Raw genomic sequence first — 8,611 nt, forward strand, 5'->3', positions numbered from 1 at the left:
CAATCTAGATGAGAAGGACAAATTCCTGTAATTCTATAATTACCCAAAGCTAGATAAAGAAGACACAGAACACCTAAACAGACCAATAACAAGCAGTGAAATTGAAATGCTAATCAAAACCCTTCTCAAAAACAAAAGCCCAGTACCAGATGAATTTATAAATGAATTCTACCAAACATTCAGAACCAAATTAGTACCTATCCTTCACAAACTCGGTCAAAAAATTGAGAAGGAAGGGATAATACCAAACACGTTCTATGAAGCCAACATTACACTAAAACCTAAACCAAACAAGGACAACACAAAAAAAGAAAACTACAGGCCAATCTCTCTGATGGACACTGATGCAAAAATCCTCAATAAAATTTTAGCTATCAGAATCCAACAATGTATCCATAAGATAATCACCATGATCAAATAGGATTTATTCCATGGACACAAGGATGGTTCAACATCGGAAAATCAAACAATGCAATTGAACACAACAACAAAAAGAAATTTAAAAAATATATGATAATATCAGCAGATGCTGAGAAAGCTTTCAAAAAGTACAAAAACCATTTATGATAAAGCCCTTGAAATTCTCAAGATACAAGGAACATACCTCAACATCATAAAGGCCATACATGAGAAACCCACAGCCAACATCATTCTCAATGATGAAAAACTGAAAGCATTTCCATTAAGATCTAGAACAAGGCAAGAATGTCCACTCTCACCACTGCTTTTCAATATAATACTGGAAGTTGTAGCCAGAACAATAAGACAAGAGAAAGACATACAAGGAATCCAAATAAGCAAGGAAGAAGTCAAACTATCACTATTTGCAGATGATATGATAATATACATAGAGAAACCCAAGAACTCCACAGTAAACTAATTCAACTAATCAATCAGTTTAGTAAAATGGCAGGATACACAATCAACAATAGCAATAAATCTGAAGAAGAAGAAATCAAGAAAATCATCCCTTTTATTACTGAAACAAAAATATCAAATACTTGGGAATAAACCTAACAAAAGAAGTAAAGGACCTATACAAAGAAAACTATAAAACACTGTTAAAAGAAATAGAAGAAGACACAAAGAAATGGATAGACATCCCCAGCTCATGGATTGGAAGAATTAACATTATCAAAATGGCCATCCCACCAAAAGCAATTTACAGATTCAATGCTATTCCAATAAAAATTTCAATGACATTCTTCAAAGAAATAGAACAAATATTGATGAAATTAATATGGAGCCACCAAAAACCCAGAATAGCCAAAGCTCCCCTGAAAAAAAAAAGGAAGGGAATGGAGGCATCACACTCCCAGATTTCAAACTATACTACAAAGCCGTAATAATCAAAACTGCATGGTATTGGCACAAGAACAGACACACGGACCAATGGAACTGAATAGAAAATCCAGAAATAAACCCACAGATTTATGGTCAACTAATCTTTGACAAAGGAGCAAAGAATATGCACTGGTACAAAGAAAGTTTGTTCAATAAATGGTGCTGGGAAAACTGGGTCGCTACATGCAAAATAATGATGCTTGACCTCACACCATGCACAAAAACCAACTCAAAATGGATTGAAAAACTAGACATAAAACCTGAAACCATAAAATATATAGAAGGAAATATAGGCGAAACACTACATGACATGCACCTCAAAGACATCTTTACAGACACATCGCCCAAAGCAGTGATAGTGAAGGCAAAGACAAACAGCTGGGACTACATCAAATTAAAGAGCTTCTGCACAGCAAAAGAGACAATAACAAAAACAAAGAGAAACCCCACCAACTGGGAGAAAATTTTTGCACACAGTACTAATGATAAAGGACTGATCACAAAAATCTACAAAATGCTGATGAGATGCAACAAAAACAAAGAAAATAATCCAGTCAAAATGGGCAAAAGAGCTAAAAAGAAACTTCTTCAAAGAGGAAATACAAATGGTCAACATACATATAAATAAAATGTTCAACATCACTTGTAATCAGGGAAATGCAAATCAAAACTACAATGAGATACCATCTTACACCAGTGAGAATGGCACATATTTAAAAAACTAGCAACGACAAATGTTGGCGAAGACATGGAGAAAAAGGAACTCTCCTGCACTGCTGGTGGGAGTGCAAACTGGTCCAAACACTATGGAGAGCTGTGTGGAGATTCCTCAACCTACTAAAGATAGAGCTTCCATATGATCCAGCAATTCCACTCCTAGGTATTTACCCAAAGGACACAGAAATATTAATTCCAAAGGGCACCTGCACCCATATGTTTATAGCAGCACTGTTTACAATAACTAAGCTATGGAAACAACCCAAATGCCCAAAAATAGACGACTGGATCAAGAAGACATGGTATATATACACAATGGAATATACAACATGGATTGAGCTGGAGGGGATCATGCTCAGCAAAATAAGCCAGAAAGAAAAAGAAAAATACCGGATGGTCTCACTCATAGCAGAAATTTAGTAAACCTAAATAAGAGACCAGGAAAAAGACTAACTATAATAAAGAAAAAATCAAAATCAACAAGTAACTATAAAACAGAGACATACTACTGGGGGTGGGGGAGGGGCGGGGAGAGGAAGGATTAGGGTCAAAATAAGGGGGGTGCAATTGCATGGGAAATATAACCAAAATGAAAATGCACACATTGTGCAAAAATGAAAAATGATGTAAGAATTATATAAAATATTTTAAAAGAGAGAAAAGGAGAGAGAAGTGCAAAGGATGAAGCAAGAGGACAGTCTTCAACAATTATCAGACTCCATGAAGAGAGGAAATGTAAGCGTTATAGGCATGCCAGAAGGTGAGGAGGGAGACAAAGGAACTGAGAAATTATTCAGGGAGATAATTGAAGAAAACTTCGCAAGCATGAAAAAGGAGATGAATATAGACATACAAGAAGCAAGAAGGACTCCCAATTACCACAATGAAAAGAAAGCTACAGCAAGACACATAATGGTAAAGCTTACAAGAGTCCAAGACAAGGAAAACATAATGAAACTGGCAAGTGAGAAGAAACAGATAACTTATAAGGGAAAACCAATCAGGTTAACCACAGACTTCTCTGAAGAAACACTATAGACAAGAAGAGAATTTTGTAACATATTCAACAAACTTCAAGACAGCAAATGCCAACCAAGAATACTTTACCCTGAAAAGTTCTCCTTCCTCTATGAAGAAAAAATATGTACCTTCCGATAAACAAACTCCAGAAATTGATTACAACTACCCCCCACTCCAAAAAAAATCTACAAGAAGTTTTAAAGCTAAAAGCAACAGAGGAATGAAAAAGAAGAACGGAATAAAGCAAGGAATAAAATCACAAAAAAGACTAACAAAATGGCAAATACAGATGCCAACATATCAATAATAACTCTAAATGTAAATGGATTTCTTGCATAAGGATGATCGAGAGGTGACCTGAGGATCACAAGGAAAAGGGCTAACAGAAACACTGAGCAGACTCGCGTGTGCCGGGATGGCAAACTGCCTGGGAGGGACGCCCTGTACTTGTGCCCTCCTTGAAAGTCTCCTCAGTCGTAACTTAGCATAGCAGATGTTCACAAAAAAGGCATGTCTGGATAAGCCCAAGGGCTCACGTACATGGCATGCCTGGGCTCACATGCATGGGGTCCTTGGGCTCATGTGTATGGCATGTTGGACTCACATATATGGCATGCAAGGCAAGGTCATTCTGTTTACTCTAATTTATGGTAAAACTAGATGTCCTTGTTCATGATTCCTATATAACCATGTTGAGAAAAATAAAGAATTACTGCTTTGTAGCTGACAGCAGTCCCCTGTCTGGTGTGTCCTTCGCAATCACATCCCAGGTCTCAGAGCACCCTTAAAGCTCACATGGATTAGACTCATCAATAAAAAGACACAGAGTAGCAGGCTGGATTAAAAAACAAAATCCAACTTTCTACTATCTCCAGGAAACACATTTAACCACAAACTATAAACACAGACTGAAAGTAAAAGGTTGGGAAAAAAATCCTACAATCAAATGGACCAAAAAAGAAGGCAGGAACAGCTATACTTATATCAGATGAAATAGACTTCAAATTAAAAAAGATAAAAAGACACAAAGATGGACACTCATTATGATCAAGGGGACAATACACCAGGAAGAAATAACACTCATCAACACACATTCACCAAATGAAGGCACACCAAATATATTAGACAATTATTATCAGCTCCGAAAAGAGACATTAGAGAAAATACATTTATAGTGGGAGACTTCAACACCACACTGTCACCAATGGACAGATCAATGAGACAAAAAATAAACAAACACACTAGAGCCCTAGTAAAGACCTAGAACTCATGGACTTAACAAACATTTATAGGACACTGCACCCAAAAAAATCCGAGTACACATTTTTCTCAAGCGCGCATGGATCATTCTCCAGAATAGAACACATACAGGGTCACAAGACCAACATCAACATATACATGAAGATCAAAATCATCCCAAGTATCTTCTCTGATCATAAAGGCATCAGACTAGAAATAAATGATGAAAAGAAAACAAGGAACCCTCCCACTTCATGGGGATTGAAAACCATACTAGAAGACCACTGGACTAATAAGGAGATCAAAGAAGAAATTTAAAAATACTTTGACTTGAACGACAAGGAGGACACCACTTTCCAGAATGTATGGGATGCAACAAAAGCTGTATTAAAAGGAAAATATATAGTAATACAGGTTCACATCAAGAAACAAGAAAGAACTCAAACAACCTAATCTCACATCTCAAAGAGTTAGAATAAGAACAACAACAAAAAAAAAAACCCTAAAGCCAGTAGAAGAAAGGAAATAATAAAAATCAAAGCAGAAATAAATGAAATGAAAATTTAAAAAAAACAACCAAAAGATCACTGAAACCAAAAGTTGGTTCTTTGAAAAAATAAACAAAAGAGACAAACCTCTAGCCAGGCTTACAAAGAAAAAATGGGAGAAAACACATATAAATAATATTATAAATGAAAGAGGAGAAATCACAACAGACACAGTAGAAATCAAAAGAATAATCAGAGATTCCTATGAACAATTATATGCAAACAAATTCAACAATGTAGAAGAGATGGACAAATTCCTAGAACGATATAATCATTCAAAGCTGGACAAAGAAGAGATAGAACACCAAAACAGACCAATTACAAGCAGTGAAACTGAGGCAGTAATCAAAGCACTCCCCAAAAACAAAAGCCCAGGCTCAGATGGCTTCACAAATGAATTCTACCAAAAGTTCAGCAGTGAATTAGTGCCTATTCCTACACAAACTCTTTCAAAAAATTGAAAAAGAAGGAATACTATTAAATACGTTCTACAAAGCCAACATTATATTAATACCAAAACCAACAAAGACAGCACAAAAAAGAAATTACAGGCCAATCTCCCTAATGAACACTGATACAAAAATCCTCAACAAAATCCTTGCCAACAGAATCCAACAATGTATCAAAGGAATGATTAAGTGGAATTCATCCCAGGGGCACAAGGATGTTTCAACATATGAAAATTGATCAGTATAATCCAACACATCAACAAAAAGAAAAACAAAAACCTTGTGATCTCATCAATAGATGCTGAGAAAGCATTCAACAAAGTCCAACATCCATTTATGATGAAGGCCCTTAAAATTCTCAGGATAGAAGGAACGTACCTTAACATGATAAAAAGCCATATATGACAAACCTACTGCCAATATTATTCTCAATGGCAAAAAGCTGAGGCCTTTCCTTTAAGTCTTCTCTCACCGCTGCTCTTCAACATAATACTGGATGTCTTACCCAGGGCAACAAGACAAGAGAAGACATATGAGGAATCCAAATAGGCAAAGAAGAAATAAAACTGTCACTATCTGTAGATGATATGATAATATACATAGAGAACCCTAAAAACTCCTAGAAAAACGACTCAAAATAATCAAACAATTTAGTAAAGTAGCAGGATACAAAATCAACACACAATAGTTAGTAGCCTTCCTATACACAATCAATCTGAAGAAGAAGAAATCAAGAAAACCATTCCTTTTATGATTGAAACAAAAAAAATCAAATACTTGGGAATAAACCTAACAAAAGAGGTGCAGAACCTCTACAAAGAAAATTATCAAACACTTAAAAGAAATAGAAGAAGACACAAAGAAATGGAAAGACATCCCCTGCTTATGGATTGGAACAATTAACATTATTAAAATGTCCATCCTAACATAAGTAATATACAGATTCAACGCTATTCCAATAAAATTCTCAATGACATTCCTCAAAGAAATAGAACAAATATTGATGAAATTCATATGGAACCACAAAAAGCCATGAATAGCCAAAGCCCTACTGATGAAAACAAAGGAGAAAGGAGGTATCACACTTCCAAACTTCAAGCTATAACACAAAATCATAATAATTAAAACAGTTTGGTATTGGAACCAAAACAGACACACAGACCAATGGAACCAAATGGAGAGCCCAGAAATAAAGTCACACTTATATGGACAACTGATCTTTGACAAAGTAGCAAAAAATACGCAATGGAACACGGGCAGTTTGTTCAATAAATGGTGCTGGGAAAACTGGACGACTTCATGCAAAAAAATGAAATGAGACCACTACCTCTGACCATGCACAAAAATCAACTCAAAATGGATAAAAGAACTGGCATAAGACCAGAAGCCATAAAATATACAGAAGAAAATGTAGGTAAAACACTGTAAGACATACATCACAATAACATCTTTAAAGACTCATCACCCAATGCAAAGAAAGTTAAGGAAAAGATAAACACCTGGGATTACATCAAAATGAAAAGCTTCTGTACAGCAAAAGAAAGATGAACCAAAATAGAGACACCCCACTAATTGGGAAAAAAATATCTGCACTCCATTCTACTTATTAGTAACAGATCACAAAGCTATACAAAGAACTCATATGACTCAACAAACATAAAATAAACAATTCAGTCAAGAAATGGGCAGAAGAACTTAAAAGACATTTCTCCAAACAGGAAATGCAAATGGCCAACAGCATATGAAAAATTATTCAACATCCCTTATAATCAGGGAAATGTAAATCAAAATGACACCTTATACCAGTAAGAATGGCACATATCAAAAAAACAAGCAACAACAAATGTTGGGGAGGATGTGGTAAAAAAGGAACTCTCCTGCATTGTTGGTGGGAGTACAAACTGGTCCAACCACTATGGAAAGCTGTCTGGAGGTTCCTCAGTCTACTAAAAATGGAGCTACCATATCACCTGGCAATTCCACTACTAGGGATTTACCCAAAGGACGCAAAAACATTGATTCAAAAGAATACCTGTACACCTATGTTTATTGCAGCACTATTTACAATAGGTAAAATGTGGAAACAACACTTATGCCCAAAAATAGATGACTAGATCAAGAAGATGTGATATTTATACACAATGGAATATTACTCAGCAATCAAAAAAATAAACTCATGCCATTCACAGCAACATGGATGGAGCTAGAAGGAATTATGTTCAGCTAAATAAGCCAGAAGGAAAATGAAAAATTCGGATGGTTTCACTTTTATCAGGAATACAGGGGAACCAAATAAGACATCAGTGTAGAAAAGTATTAACAGTACAAAACACAACAAGGCAAAAACAGGCAATTATAAATCAGAAACATACTGCAGGGGACGAGGAGGTAGAGGGATCAGAAGGAGGGAGGGGACTGTGGTGATGGTGCATGGGAGCACTGGTGAAGGAAACTCTATGGGGACTACACCTGAGGGGGTGGGGGAAAGCAGATATTATTTAAAAATGAACAATGATGTAAAAAATAAATAAATAAATCAGTAAAAAAATAAAAAGTTGCAATAAATAAGAGTGATACAAAAAAAGACATTTTTAAAGCTACAGAAGACAAAAAATTTTAAAGCTTCTATGAAACAAGAACAATAATCCAATAAAATAATATCGATAAAAGATGGGAGAAATTATTTGCACATAACATATTTGACAAAGGGCAGATATACCCAAGATATACAAAGAATACATGCAACTTAACAATAAGAAAATAACCTACTCAAAAAATGGGTAGAAGAGCTAAGTGAGCACTTCTTCAAAGAAGACACACAGATGGCTACCCAACTGTTAGATGGGGTGGGGGGGGTGGCCCTCCCTGGCATTGTGTGAAAGTTTACTGGCATTGCTTGGCAACCCCTGGTTATCCCAAGTGAAAGTTTCCAAACCCTCCTGGAGCTTGGCTGCTGGTGGGTTGTGGCGAGATTGCTGGCTCTTGAATCAGTGGTTGATTCCTCTAGCAGTGCCAGTTTTGGGTGCTAGAGGCAGCGAACTACCCAGGAAGAGAGGAGGCCTCTCTGAAGTCCTGAGCTGTGCCATGATGAGGTTTTTTTGGCTGGTTTTTCTGGGGCTCCTCCTCCATTCTCAAAGGAAAGCTTCAGTAACCGTATTGACTCAAGGCAGCTTAGATATGGCAACATCCAAGAAAAGGGTCTCAAGAAGATCCACAGAGCTCCAGCTGCCAGTGATGTAGCAGGAGTGCAGTGATTCTTCTGCTGCGGAAATGTGCCTTCAATGGTGTAGACCA

Source organism: Talpa europaea (assembly GCF_964194135.1).
Source record: "Talpa europaea genome assembly, chromosome: 14".
Classification (NCBI taxonomy): Eukaryota; Metazoa; Chordata; class Mammalia; order Eulipotyphla; family Talpidae; genus Talpa; species Talpa europaea.